This window comes from Labeo rohita, unplaced genomic scaffold (genome assembly GCF_022985175.1).
Source record: "Labeo rohita strain BAU-BD-2019 unplaced genomic scaffold, IGBB_LRoh.1.0 scaffold_337, whole genome shotgun sequence".
Classification (NCBI taxonomy): Eukaryota; Metazoa; Chordata; class Actinopteri; order Cypriniformes; family Cyprinidae; genus Labeo; species Labeo rohita.
Window position 1 is genome coordinate 13574 of NW_026129255.1, and position 16476 is coordinate 30049.

At 36.9% G+C, this 16476-nt stretch overlaps 1 pseudogene; it reads right to left on the minus strand.

Annotated features, from left to right (window-relative positions):
* Positions 1-340: 340 nt before the first annotated feature.
* On the minus strand, positions 341-14468 carry LOC127160360 (uncharacterized; annotated as a pseudogene).
* Positions 14469-16476: the final 2008 nt, after the last annotated feature.

The following is a 16476-nucleotide window of genomic DNA, read 5'->3' on the forward strand; positions in this document are numbered from 1 at the left end:
CTCAGTGCCGAAATGTTGAATAAAGTTTTTGTTTTTGTTTTATTTTCATACAAAAAGTATTCTCATCGCTTCATGACGTTATGTTTGAACCACTGATGTCTTCACTACCTTTCTGGGACTTAAAAATGTCAATTGCATTGATGTCTATGAAAGGGGAAAATCATCTTGGACTTCTTTAAAAAATATTTATTTGTGTTCCAAAGATGAACAAAGGTCTTATGGCTTTTGAATGACATGAGGGAGAGCGATTAATGACTGAAATTTCATTTTTGGGTGAACAAAACCTCTAACTTTTATATTTAAGTAATATACATACGCACATGCATAGTTAAGTAATTTTTTACCTCTGGATAAACTCAAGTGTGCAGGATGCCTCATGCTGGTACACCAGATTGAAGATGCATGATGCAAACAAAGCAGCAAATCCTGCCACAAAGTTGGGGTGTGGATTCACGACCACTTGGCCCTCAATACTCAGCATCCACTGAGTTGCAGTGAGAATTTCACCTAAATGAATAAATACAGGCAACATGTTATAAAAAATAGTCAAGTCAAGTCAAGTCACCTTTATTTATATACCGCCTTTAACAATACAGAATTGTGACAAGGCGGCTGTACAATATTAAATAGGAAACAGTACATCAACAATTTACAACAGTTTAGGTAAACAGTTTAACACTCACATTTTAGGTAAAGGTAGTTAATCAAAAACAATAACATAAAATGCAATATTGTGTTAAGAGAAAAGTGTCCCCAACTAAGCAAGCCAGAGGCGACAGCGGCAAGGAACCAAAACTCCATCGGTGACAAATGGAGAAAAAAACCTTGGGAGAAACCAGGCTCAGTCGGGGGGCCAGTTCTCCTCTGGCCAAAGTTCCTGTGGTCTTGTGCCGACAGCCGTCTAGGTGATGTGGTCTTCACTGTGGATCCGTCTCTGGGGCTCATCTAGTTGATGTGGACTCCGCTGACATTCAGGGCTGTAGAGGTCGTCTCTAGGTGCTGATCCACCATCTGGGCTGGGTTCGGACTGGATCCGGGGGACTGCAGTGACTATCTGATCTGGATACGGACTGGATCTGGTGGTTAATGTGACCTCGGAATAAGAGAGAAACAGACTAATATTAGCGTAGATGCCATTCTTCTGACGATGCACTGAGTACATCGGGTGTTATGGGAAGTGTTCCCGGTTCCGGTTGACCTAATTAGTGCAGCCTAACAATCCTTTAACGGATTTGAATTATAAGAATATGTTGATTTGTTATGTGTAAGCAAGGTTAAAGAGATGGGTCTTTAATCTAGATTTAAACTGACAGAGTGTGTCTGCGTCCCGAACATTGTAGGGTAGATTGTTCCAGAGTTTGGGCGCTAGATAAGAAAATGATCTCCCGCCCGCGGTTGATTTTGATATTCTCGGTATTATCAAATTGCCAGAGTTTTGAGAACGCAGCGGACGTGAGGGACTATAATGTGATAGGAGCTCGCTCAGGTACTGAGGAGCTAAACCATTCAGGGCTTTGTAAGTAATTAGCAAGATTTTAAAATCTATACGATGTTTAATAGGGAGCCAGTGCAGTGTAGACAGAACCGGGCTAATATGATCATACTTTTTGGTTCTAGTAAGAACTCTAGCTGCTGCATTTTGGACCAGCTGAAGTTTGTTTATTAAGCGAGCAGAACAACCACCCAATAAAGCATTACAATAATCTAACAGTTTGACATGATGACAGTTTTAGTCATCTGGAGAATACACGAGACTAGATAATGATCAGAGATATCATCACTTTGCTGCAGAATCTCAACGGCATTGACATCAATTCCATGTGACAGTATTAAGTCTAGAGTATGATTTCGACAATGAGTGCGACCTGACACGTGTTGTCTAACTCCAATAGAATTTAGAATGTCTGTAAATGCAGCTGCCAGTGCATCATTTTCAATATCAACATGGATGTTAAAGTCACCTACTATTAAGACCTTATCTGTAGCCAACACCAGCTTAGATATAAAATCAGCGAATTCTTTAAGAAAATCTGTATGGTGCCCTGGTGGCCTGTATACAGTAGCAAGTACAAATGTCATAGGGGATTTATCATCATTAACACTTGTTTCTCTGGATAATGTTATATGAAGCACCATTACTTCAAACGAGTTATACTTGAAATCCGCTCTCTGTGAAACACTAAAAATATTGCTATAAATTGTAGAAACACCTCCCCCTTTACCTTTTAGACGTGGCTCATGTTTATAACAGTAATCACGAGGGGTAGACTCGTTTAAGATAATGTAATCTTCTGATTTTAGCCAGGTTTCTGTCAAACATAGCACATCTAGGTTATGATCAATGATAATATCATTTACAAAAAGCGCTTTTGTAGAGAGGGACCTGATATTCAAAAGGCCAAGTTTTATCATTTGTTTCTCTGTATTATGTAAATTTTTAATTTGTTGAACGTTGATTAGATTGTTACTCTTAAATTGGTTTGGACGTCTTTTGTATTGTCTAGCTCAAGGAACAGACACAGTCTCTATAGCATGATATCTAGGTGTAAGGGTCTCTATGTGCTGAGAATTAACTGATTTTGGTGACGTGAGGCGGCTAACAGACGGTTGGATTAGCCAGTCTGTCTGCTTCCTGACCTGGGCCCCAGTTAGTCAAGTGCAAACTCTAAGACTATATGCCATATTACTAGAGAGAAGAGCAGCACCACCCCTGGAGGGATGAAGACCATCTCTTTTCAACAGGTCAGGTCTGCCCCAAAAACTTGTCCAACTGTCTATGAAACCTATGTTATTCTGCGGGCACCACTTAGACATCCAGCCATTTAGTGACGACAGTCTGCTATGTATCTCGTCACCACGATACGCAGGGAGGGGGCCAGAGCAAATTACAGTGTCTGACATCGTACTTGCAAGTTCACACACCTCTTTAACATTATTTTTAGTGATCTCCGACTGGCGAAGTCGAACATCATTTGTGCCGACGTGAATAACGATCTTACTGAATTTACGTTTAGCATTAGCCAGCACTTTTAAATTTGCCAAAATGTCAGGCGCTCTGGCTCCCGGTAAACATTGGACTATGGTGGCTGGTGTCTCTATTTTCACGTTCCGTACAATAGAATCGCCAATAACTAGAGCACTTTGATCAGGTTTCTCAGTGGGTGCGTCACTGAGTGGGGGAGAACCTGTTTGATGTTCTGATCGGAACGGAAGAGCGGTGTTTTGACCCGCAACTATGCCGTCTCACAGTCACCCAGTTGCCCTGCTGCAAAGGCGAAGTTACCGGTGTTACACCAAATTCTGTGACCATCGTATTCTGTGACCTTAGTAGGCGCTGTTGTCGCTGTTTGGCTTAAACTCGATCACACAGGCGGATTGGGTACGCAAACAGCGTAACTTTAAAATATAGGTGAGATCTGTGACACTTTCATAAAATGTTTGCGCGTGATTTTGTATGAGCGCGTCAATACAGTCTGGTATTGTGTAACTTTCTTTATTCTATAGGCTATCCAAAGAATTTTGGTCTAAATATGCACAGTACAGCTGTTACATTAAATAATTTTGCAGGCTACTCTTGAATGTTCTCCTATGTATGTTTGTACAATTTCTTAACTGCTTCTTAAATAAATAAATAAATAAAAAAATTAAAGTGGATGTGTGGAATTTGTTTAGAAATGCTGGTTATTTAACAGGCTTATTAAACCAGTTTATTTCATAAGATTAAACACAATCCAGTTGTTTGCAGAGCAGCATATTTTTGCATCTTGTATGCAACAGAAACATTTAAAAATGCTCATGAAGCTGATGTCACAAAAACAGACTACTAATATTTAAAAGGGGTATCAGAATTTGTGACCCCATTGTTATGTGTTTCCTGACATAATTAAACCATTTCAGGTAATTTATCTGTCCTTGCATGTACCTTTTTTGTTTGTTTGTTTTTTGTTTTACCACAAATGTTAAATAAATTTACAAACATTGTATCTATAATCTATATACAAAGAGTTCAGATGCAAAAGCCTCTAAATCCATCTGACGTATTTCTTTAAAATGAGCATTTCTTTCTAGCTGCTTTGTATAGGTTTCTAAGTAAGTACTGGTACTTCTGATTGGGCTGAGGCTGGAATTTAGAGAGTTTGCAGTAAACGTATTTGATGTATACTGTGTCAGAAGCATTCACTCAGTATCATTCTCTCTCGATATCATATATATACGTATATATATGTGTGTGTGCATGTGCACCTGGTATTTATCACGTTATGGGGACCAAATATCCCCACAAGGATAGTAATACCAGTAAATTTTGACCTTGTGGGGACATTTGTGTTTCCATGAGGAAACAGGCTTATAAATCAAGCAGGATTATTATTTTTTTTTTTTTTTTTAGAAAGTAAAAGTGTGCACAGTCTCCTGTGAGGGCTAGGTTTAGGTGTAGGGCGACAGAAAATACAATTTGTACAGTATAAAAACCATTACGCCTATGGAATGTCCCTATAAAACATGGAAACGCAACGTGTATGTGTGTGTATATGTGTATATATATATATATATATATATATATATATATATATATATATATATATATATATATATATATATATATGGACAAACCATTCTGTTACTCTCACTATAACAAATAATGACTTGACTGATCACAGTTATCAAAGTTATCAAAGAACATTGTATTGTAATTTTTGGGATCAAGGCTATATTTCAAAATATATAATTGTGCTTGCATGAACAGTGACTAAATCAGCACTTAAATTAAGATTTAAGTAGCTTTATTGCCATGGTTTTACACTGGCAAACCATTAACAGCAAACACTGCACATAATTATTTTATTTATAGTTTATGCTATTCCCTTACCAATCATGCAGAAATTTGAGGCTCTCCTCTTTATGATGTAACACTGATGTTTGTCAGCATTTTTGGGATATTCCCTCACAAGAAGATACCTCTTAAGCTCAGTTACCATGTTAGAGTCCATTATGCACTGTTGTAACTTGCAAATAATCCTACTAATATATGCACATCAGTCAAGTTAGTCCTTTTTACCAATGGACTATGAGTTATTTTCTAACTTATAAGGTGAAGACTTTAATTGCTTCATGTGTGATAAATTTTAATTGTTGCCTGTATTTTTGTTCATTTTTATTTTGTTAGGCTATGGTAGCTCTTAAAGTCAGCAATATTTCTGTCTCGGAAGCTTGTATTGTGGCATTTAGGGGAAAATTATCTGAATGCTTCCACAATAAATGAAAATGAATTGTACTCCTTGTTGCTGATATTCATTTATCTTGCGTTGCTCGTCTCTGCTCCTTCACTGGGCTGTAACAAATATACCCCAAAATAAAAATGAACAAAATTACAGCTGTCATCCCTATCTGTTTCAAAACAGAAGAAAAATACATTTCTTCAGAACAAAATAGTCGCCCATCTCCTGCAAAACTGCATACTTTGCATGCAATCAACGCATTACCTTTTAATACAATACAATAGTAATGATAAAAAGATCAAAAGGAATTCTACTACGAGTGTTGTCTCTCTTTACAGTTTACCTTTTAATACTAATATAATAATAGTAACAACAACAGGAAAGAAAAAGATAGAAAAGCCAACAACAAAATATTGTGTGTATAAGTATAACGACTAGCTTTGAAACAATAACACATCTGTCTTCTTAACACTGACTTTTTGTGACTTTTTAAAAGATGCAAGCACGCAGAAGGAGCCGATCCGCTTCTCCAGTCAATTATGAACAAGAACCTGGAGTAACGGAGAGAGAGCAACTGGACAGAGAAAAGAGAGATATTTTTAATTAAATAGAAATTAAAGTAACTTTAAAAATGAAAAGTATTAGAAAATGAATAAATAAAATAAATGACAATTCAGTATTGTAAAAGTTGCACTGTTCATATTAAAACTTTTAAAGTTTTTTTTTTATTATTATTATTTTTTAATTATGTATTTATTTATTTTTAAAGTACACAGTACATTTGTTGGACATTTAAGTCTTTCTGTGTTAAAGATTTTCCCTTAGGCTATGTATGATGAGTTCATTTGCAAAACTCTCTCATTGTGCATAGATGGATGTGCACGGGCGCCAAACGCGTTCACACGCAAACATTTTATGAACGTGTCACAGATCTCACCTATATTTTAAAGTTACGCTGTTTGCGGACCCAATCCGCCTGTGTGATCGAGTTTAAGCCAAACAGTGACAACAGCGCCTACTAGGGTCACAGAATACGATGGTCACAGAATTTGGTGTAACACCGGAACCGAACAATGTACGGGACTTCCTAAGCTAGTCGCATCCAAAGCCGTATCTAATGCCCTCACATTCTTACTATCCTCGATTAAAGTTTGGATGCGTGTCTCTAGTTCTGAAATCTTCTCTGTCAGCCTAACTATTTTCCTGCATTTATCACATGTGAATCCCTCGCTGCCCACAGAGATTGATAAACTATACATATGACAGGTGATGCAGGTTACCAGGAAAGGAGAAGAAGCCATTACTCACCGTAGATGTAGAATGATTTCAACTCACCACTGTTGTCTGATGAACTTGTGTAGAAAAATTAAAAGTGAATGGCAAGCTAACCGGCTAACACACTACAAACACGCTGCACTCGCGGTTGTAGAATAAAAACGAGCGATCAACGAGAGCGAGGGAAGAAAGGAAAGCGGTAGTAGACGTGAATAGAGACCTGAGTGGGAACGCAAATGGCAGGCTAACCGGCAAACGGAATGCTAACGCACAGTGCGGCGTTGCACTCGCGGTTATAGATTAAAAGCGGTTATAGATTTAAAAAAAAAAAAAAAAAAAAAAAAAAAACAAACTGAAAATACAACAGACCAAGTTTATTAAATAATTTATAGATTTTGGTTCATTGTACATTACCTAAGACAATCAGTCTCAGAGAGTCTGGAAGTGTAAAACTCTTTTCCACGTCGGCCACTGTTGCTGACACCTATAAGAAACAAAACAAAAAATAAAAAATTGGGGAAAAAAGTAATTACATATAAACTATAACCCCATAACAAAATTTTAGAATAAAAAAAAGCACAGAGCATGACTTACATCTGTCTGAAGAATGAGTGCTTCAGGTTTTTCCTTGAAGTGTGACAGAATCAGAAGGATGACACATGGGATAAAAGAGGATGCTCAACTGTCATCATACTTCATAAGTATGCACTGCATCTCATCTGCATTTGTCCCTCCTGGCTTTCGACAGAAACACTGAAGTATCATCTTTCCCCTTTCTTCCATAGACTTCTCAAGTTTCTCCAGAATGGTTATATTTGTAAGAGACTTTAAGTGCATGTACATCTCTTTGGGCATGAAAAGATACGGCCATTCACTTTTCAAGTCAGCAATCGATGGAGGTGGGTAGGAATTGATGGACTTCCTTTGAAGATAATATTTTGCCTTCATTAGCTGACTGAGATGTCCTCTCCCAACCCCAGCTGGCCCCTCAGTACTGTAGAGGTCTTTCATTTCTTGTTGTTTTTCTTTGAGACTCTCCTCAGTCTCTTCTACAGGACACTCAGGCTGCCATCTCATACAACCATATTGGTCTGCAGGTCCTGGGGCGATGTCTTCAGATGACGGATTTGAGGTATTTTTCGGTTTTCTTCGTCTTGATAATGTACAGCCACGATTACAGTTTTTTTCAATTGCTTACAAGCATTTCCAAATACTTAAAGTCATTTTTCTAAACTCTTAACACAGCAACACAACTACATCACACAATTAGCCAAACAGTTAATTTTCTGGCCAAAACCACATTTTGTTAAATAAATACAAACTCTACATTTCAAAATGCTGAGTACCTTTTTCTACATATACTAACTCAAATATCAAAACACAGCAAACCCGATTCAAAATAGAGTCATTCGGTCAAAACATTAGCACTAGTTTTCTATCCAACAGGAACATATGGTCAATCATAGTGTATAGACTGTAAAAATGCTAACAATTAATGACATTACAAAAACTGCATTACTTGTGCATATAACACACAATATGAGATCCATTAAAAATAAATAAATAAAAATTTAGTCAGCTGAACTCTTCATTTTGTGTGTGTGTGAATGTGTGGATTAATTTAGATAGTATGTGTACAGCATTGTGAAGGAGTCATCAGTACTTTAAGCAATGTAAAAGAAAAGTGACAGAATTGCGCATAAAGGTTTTTTTTTTTTTTGGAAAAATTAAATGGCCAATAAAGCCATGATCATAAATTCAAAAAAAAAAAAAAAAACAAAACACACACACACACAACCCTCTATCTCTACACACAACCCTTTTGCCCTCTACCTCTCCTCTCTAGTCTGAATGTCAGAAAGTCAAAAAGAGCTTTATTCCCAAATATGTTCACACAAGAAATCTGATATGGTGACAGAAGCTTCCAGTGCAGAAAGTATACAGACTAGAGCAAACATACATGATGGTGCAGACATGCATATGAATTATAACACTTCTGTAATATAACGCTACATAATAAAAAAAATGTAATTGTTTAAATGAATGCACAGATATTATTTACAAGTGTGCAGTTTATAAATGTACAATTTTCGGTTTTATATGTATAAATGTGTCAGTTATGATGGACAGTTTATAGTAATGAATGTTGTAATTGTTCTTGTGTCTGGCGGTTCTGGAGGTTGGTGCTCTGTGGTGCAGACCAGAAGGCAACAGTTCGAAGAGGGAGTGAGCTGGGTGTGTGGGGTCTAAAGTGATTTTATTAGCCCTTTTCCTCACTCTGGAGGTGTAAAGATCTTGGAGGTCGGGCAGAGGAGCACCAATAATCCTCTTAGCAGTCCTAACTGTCCATTGTAATCTTTTGATGTCTGATTTGGTAGCTGAACCAAACCAGACAGTCCTGGTCCAACTATTCCTCTCTCACACCTTGTCCTCTCCCTGGTCCAACCAGTCCTCTCCTTCATCCAACTCTCCCTCATCTAGACATTTTCTTTCTTTTTTTTTTTGCTTTTCTGTATTGTTTTGAACAAAACCAATCCAGAGTGCATTTTTTATTGTGCTTGGGCATGTAATGGAAATACTTGAAATTATTCATTACACTTTTTTTCAGTTGCTAACATCCCTTTGTCCATTCTGTAGTCACATTTTTAAAACTCTAAACACAATTAGCACAACATCTGTCTGTTGTGGCCATACCATTAACACAATTCATGTTGTTTTCACACAATATTCAGTCAATTTATACATTTCTAAAATGCTTAAATTTTCTTTTCACACAAGCTTACTTCATACCAAAATCATAGATCTTTCTTATCTTTTTTTACAAATGCTTAAACACAGCATGTCAGAAATGAAGATCTAATGTTCCAAACCTTAAATACAGTATAAAGCTTCTACATCTGCAACAAGAGCAGCTCAAAAGTATTGAAAAATATTTCTATATAAAATATTTTAACAACTAATAAGCATTTTTAAGTAACAGATCAATGAAATATTTAGAAATAGCTGATTCCATTCTCATTTGAAGGAATAAACAGGTGTTGAAGCTCTTCCCATTACATCAACATAAAAAGACCTCTTTGAATTGGTTTTGTGGATGCAGAACAACACAAAGAATCAAGGAGAGAAAAAATAATGTCTGGGAGAGGGAGAGAAATAGTTGTAGGAGGTAGAGGAGTAGTTGGATCAGAAAAGGGGAGAAGAAAAGGTAGGGGAGAGGAGTAAGAATGTGTGCTGGACTGTGCATTTTTATGTTTGTTTTTTTTCCTTACACATGAGGAACCTACAAAAGCTTATGACTCCCTTGGAATATAAAGGGTACAGGGTAATTGTGACTTTTTTATCTCACAATTCTGATAAAGTCTGAATTGCAAGATGTAAACTTGGAATTCCAAGAATATACGTCCGAATTGTGAGATAAAAATGGTCATAATAATCGTATTTTCTTTCTTTTTCTGTGACGGAAACAAGCTTGCATAGTAACCAAAGGCCACGTATGTTGGAATTTCTGTTGATCACTGGCATCAGCTATCATAGGGCACCATCCACATCCAACCCCAACCCAATGGAAAGCAATTGCAATCAATGTCCCAATCGAATTTCTGCATAGAGGACCCTATCTTTTTCTATTGTACATTCTATAAAGTAATGATGACTCATTCCGTTTTAGATAGTATATTGCCAAGAAAGAACACATTCAACACCTACAAATGTAAAATGGGTTTCTATTTAGGGTAAAATCAAATTACAAAAAAAAAAAAAAAAAAAAAAAAACAAAAACAAAAAAACAAACAAACAAAAAACAATAGATTTAAATATTGTCTCTTATATTTGGGTAGAACTGAAACATGACAATCAATGCAACTTTTGTAAAGCCATCAAATGTTAGTATTTTGACAGGCACTGTGCTATGATTGACTATATGTTTCTGTTGGATAGAAACTAGTGCTAATGTTTTGACCGAATGACTCGTTTTGAATCGGGTTTGCTGTGTTTTGATAGAGTTGGTATAGTTACATTCATTTAACAAAATATGGTTTTGGCCAGAAAATGAACAATTTGGCTAATTGTGTGATGTAGGTGTGTTGCTGTGTTAAGAGTTTAGAAAAAGTACTTCAAGTATTGGTAAATGCTCGTTAGCAATTGAAACTGTAAGATTGAAATCAACTATTTCTCAATTATTAGAAATTAAAATAATTCTTATCAGCTCTTTTGAGCTGCTGTTGCTGCAGAAGTAGAGGCTTTACACTATATTTAAAGTTTGGAACATTAGGTCTTCATTTCTGTCATGCTGTGTTTAAGCATTTGTAAAAAAGGTAAGAAAGCCATGATTTTGGTATGAAGTAAGCTTGTGTGAAAAGAAAATTTAAGCATTTTAGAAACATATGAATTGACTGAATAATGTGTAAAAACAACATGAATTGTGTTACAGTTTTTTCTGATGGCTTAAACCCTAACTGTGATTCTTATAGCACAATTTCTAAAACTATTAATACTTATAGCAAAACCACTCACTGAGTTTGCAAAACTAAAAGCACAAACACTGCTTTACACTCAGTTTGCAATTTTGTAACACACACTTTGCAAAACTGTAGGTACAATCCACTGCACAGCACTCTTTTTGCGGAACTGTAAACACAACTCACTGCTTTACTCTCAATTTCCAAACGATCAACACACTCCTAGCAAAACTATACACATTTATGGCTATTATTTACACTATTTTGCCAACTGTCTGGCACACTGTCACATGTGAAAACTGTTTTAGATAATTAGTTCACTTTGCAATCAGCCTAAGCACTATAAATAAGCTACAGGTAAGCTGTCCGTGTGGAGTACAATGGAGGGAGCAGGAAGAGTGAGAAGAGTGAGAATTAGAGGAGGCAGAGGAAGAGGACGTGGAGGTGAAGAAGTAGGAGGAAGAGGACGACAAAGACAAGGAGGTGAAGTTAGAGGAAGAGGACAAGGAGGAGTGTACTTGCCCGCAACAGAATCCGAATGAAACAAATCTACAGAGTACCTTTTGAAAGAAACAGTTAACGTGTAAAACAGCTGCGATATGACTATGTGCAGGTAAGCTATAGTATCATTGGTACTGAATCTGGAAGTGCATACTGTAGTGCTATGCATGGGCCTGCTGTGCTGAATTTGTTTTGTCTTGTCTAGAGAGTGATGGAGCTAGAGGCAGATGTCATGGGTCATGAGCAGGTTTTTGTGGATGAGGCTGGTTTTAACCTCACTAAGACAAGGAGACGTGGCAGGAACATTATTGGACACCGTGCCATAATCAATGTCCCAGGACAACGTGGTGGTAACATAACTATGTGTGCAGCTATAAGTCAAAATGGTGTTGTTCACCATCATGCAACCCTGGGCCCATATAACACTGCACACATTATTACATTCCTGGACACCTTACATGACATGCTTACTAATGTTCAGAGACCAGAGCAGACCAGATACGTCATCATATGAGACAATGTTAGTTTCCATAGGGCTGCTTTGGTCCGCAACTGGTTTACAGATCACCCACTCTTCACTGTACTCAACCTCCCCCCATACTCTCCATTCTTGAATCCAATTGAATGAGTTCTTCTCTGCCTGGCGCTGGAAGGTCTATGACCGTCATCCCCATCAACGCATAGCCCTTTTACAGGCAATGGAGGAGGCATTTGGGGATATTGACCAGGCATCATGTCAGGCCTGGATACGCCATTCCAGAAGATATTTTCCCCGGTGCCTTGGACTAGAGGACATTGCATGTGATGTAGACAAAATTTTGTGGCCGGACCCAGAGAGACGACACGATGTAGATTTCTTTTTTTTCCTCAGTGAAATTACTATTTTGTTTTGACTTGGAAAAAAACACTTGTGTTTGTTTTGATGTGTGTAAATAAACACCAGTACTTGAAGTTTGGATCCCTCTATGTTTACAGAACTATGAGAAAAGTATGACCTCAAACTGACATAGCCTACCTTGTGCACAGAGAAAGCAAAAGCCAGATGTGTCATCAGTGTGTAGTTGGTGCATTGTGTGCTTATTAATGTGATGGCTTGTGTTAACTGTTTGATACGAAAATACCACTTTTACGAAGGTTTGAAGAGTTAAGCAAGGTTTATTAGCTTTTGCAAGAAAACTACAATGTTTTGCTGATTTGGTGAAGGGTTTTCTTATTTGTGTGTAGAGTTTTGCAAAAATAGCCAATAGTTACAAAAAATGTGCTTAAGTCATCAGAAAAAACTGTAACGGTATGGCCATAACAGACAGATGTTGTGCCAGTTGTATTTAGAGTTTTGAAAATGTGACTACAGATTGGACAAACTGAAAAACTGAAAAACTGAAAAAAACTGTAACATGTTCCACTCTTGTTTTTAGTTGAGTCAAAAGTGATCCATAGCCAGTACCAATTTTTGTGCCATCTTGCAGGACATCAGCAAAGCTTTGTGGATACTGTTTAACAATCTTTTTTGCAACAGTCAAGCACTGTGATTTTGATGGATTTAACTCTGTCAGTCTCATCTCATCAATGACAATTCTTACCATTTCTCTGCGACCTTTAGCTGTGGGGCGTCTTCCAACTGCAATGGCTGTATTAATACCTGTAGGCATCCTGTTCCAGGGAACTTCAAAGTTTTCTGGCTATACACTTAAGTCCACAGTTGTACTGGAACTGTTTGTGCTGCAGACACTTGGTGTGCATGAGGAACTAGAATTTGATGATGGAGAGTCCTCTGTTGTGGTATGATAGGCCTTTCTTGTGGCTTCTTGTGGATTTACTTTGTCATAACCTGTTTGGTCTGAAAAGGAAAAAAAAAAAACATGATACAGCTCAATACCAATCACAATTAATGTTGAAGTAGTTAAAATTAAAATTATTCTCCGATTTAATTTTTATGTTGTCTTAAATACAACTCCAGCCAAACACAAAGATATTTATTCATTATTGTGATGTTTATAACCATACAATGCAAGTCAATAGTATCGTTGCTTAAAGGGACAGTTTACACAAAAATAAAAATTCTGTCATCATTTACTCACCCTCATGTTGTTCCAAACATGTATGAGCTTCTTTCTTCTGCTGAACAAAAAATATCATATTTTGAAGAATGATGGTAACTAGACAGTTGAAAGTAGCCATTGATTTCCATTGTATTTTTTTTCTACAGTTGAAGTCAAAGACTACCATCAAGTGTCTCTTTACCAACATTGTTAAAAATATCTTCTTTTGCCTTTAACAGAAGAAAGAAGCTCATACATGTTTGGAACATCATGAGGGTGAGTAAATGATTACTGCATTTTCATTTCTTGTGAACTGTCCCTTTAATGTCAGAAACTCTCAAGCCCTAAAAGGACATAAAGGCAGGACAATGATATTAATTTATCTGAATCCAGTGCAACCAAGGATGTGTCATCAAACTTCAATCAAATCATAATCACTCCAGGGAAGTTAAAGTTGCATTTTACTCTGCCCTCACCCAAAAACTGATATTACTACATGAGAAAACATAAATTAAACCCTCTCAATTGCTGGCCTCTATCTCTATAATGCCTTTAAGTCCTTTCAAGTGTTGGGCCACACTAACATACATTGTATAAACAAAATCACACACCATCAAAATTTATTTTGTTAATGTTCCAAAAAAAAAAAAAAAGTTGTAGGAGTTTGTTTTGAGAAAGCATAAAGGTGAACAAAAAAATCAGTGAAGTCTTCTTTTTAATCTCAATGTCAAGTGTTTCCGCAGTAGCGATCAGGTAGATGATTATGACATACCTTCTACATTCCACGCATTGAGAAGCCGGCAGCACTGTATTGGTGTAATGTGATCAGGGAGATCTTCCTCTTTAACGAACTGAAGGTCAGACTTGGACTCAACTCCTATGCTTGCCAACTTGTTCAGGAGAGACAGGAGTTTCTCCTCTGGCAGCCCAGGTAAAACTGCCAACACAGCATCTTGGACATCCTCCCCTAATATGGACATGTTTCTACAAATCTAAGAGAGAATGATGAAAAATAATCACTGGTAAGTCATTCATCTTGTACTGCACTAATGGATAATAATCAAGGAGATCCTCTTGTGTTACACAAATGTAGTTTGACTCTTCATCTATCTCTGTCAGTAAGTGGACACCCATATCAACAAGCTCCACAGCCTCTGCCTCCTCACAACAAAGAAGACAGAATCATTACAATGTATTAAAATCAGCTTAATTTCACCCATGTGTAGACCGTCATCATCTTGTTTTATTGCAACAAACATGTTTTTCTTGTACTTTGTGCCTTTGTAAATGACTTCATTTGCAGCTAAAGTGGAGTCATGAGTGAAATTAAATGCTGCAGTTGATGCCTGAATGCTGTCATTGTAGTAACCAGCATAAAATCCATCTCCTCTACTCACCTGAACTACAGGTGGAAATAGACTCCCTGAACTTAAGTATGCTTGAAAGAGCTAATGCCGCTCTGATAAAGTAGCACACAGGTTTTTGAATATTGTGCAATTTTCTTGCACAGTGTTTAAAGTAAGTGTGCTTACTTTCAAATCTGAGAGACCAAAGACGGATCAGAGGTCCAAACTGGACTATTAGCTCTGGATAGTGAGACAGATAGTGGTGTTTTGGTTTAAGGGGAAACACCAGTTAAGTTTCAAATAAAACAGTGACAAATTCTGCAAAAAAACATCTTCATCTACACTTTCAAAGACCTCACTTGGCTCAGGCCCCTCACTCTCTTCTTGAGATGTACTGGGCTGACACACATGTTGTAATGGGTTTCATGTAGAAGCTCAGGTGGACTGTTTTTGTGTGTTCTTGAGATATGAGATGGAAATGTGGATTTTACAGTAAATGTCCTTTCACAACCCTTAAAATGGCATTTTAATTCTCTGCCCTCATCTATGTGGCCTTTTAAATGTCTAATTAGATCACTCAGAACTGTACATGTGAAATTACAATGTTAAATCTGGCAAATCAGTGTTGTGTCTGTTTGCTCAAATCTGACACCTCTACGTGACTTCTGATAAGCCTTATAGTCTCTATATATATGAGACTTGAACGCTGAAAATTTTGTAAAAGCATGGGAACAGTCAGGTACACCACAGGTGAAAAAGCGGTTTGGAACATTACTGTGTACTTTTACGTGTCTAGTAAAACTTACAATGGTATTGCTCTCATATTGACAGAATTTACAGTGATACATTTCTCATTTAGATTTAGGTTCAAGCTTTATATACAAGTAGGTTATATGAGAACTTTTTTTTGCTTGTCATTTTGACGGATTCATTGCTTATATCGTTTGAAGCAAAATTGTTTACATTACGTTTGGTTTTGACTCAGACCTTTTAAAAATACTGGCATTACATGTTCTCAATAAACCAGCATTTCAGTCTATATGTTGTGTCTGTTTATATGCAATTATTTTGAAAATACTCTATCGAGAGTAAGGCAAATAAATCGGTAACAAAAAGCAGCATTCATCAACACCGGCATGACATTATGTTTTTACCTTTTAGTCTCGATCAAATAAAGCTTTGCATTTGGATCCGCCCGCTTCACGTCTCCTTCACGTCTCCTTCACCCCGTTACAGTAATCGTATGTTGAATATTAATGAACCAGAAACATAGCAGAGATATTAGAGTGGAAATGGAAACAAGGAGACGGATGTACTTTTTTTGAGGAAAAACTTAGAAAGAAAAAAACATTCATTTGTACTCAAGCACATAGAAAACATTTTTGCCAGTTTTGTAGACACTGTAATTTCATAAACATAGTAGCCTAACGTAGTTGTTTGGTCATCTGGTGCCCTTTGGTGGCAGAATTGAGAAAAAACACCAATTTTATCATCTATTAATTTCCAGTAAAAACAATAAATATCATATTAGGGCTGTACCTTAACTTATTTGCATATAGCACTGGTGCTACAGACATTGATTGTTTTTACATAAATATTCTGTCCAGGGCATACAAAATCCAAACCCTTATGGTTTTCAGAC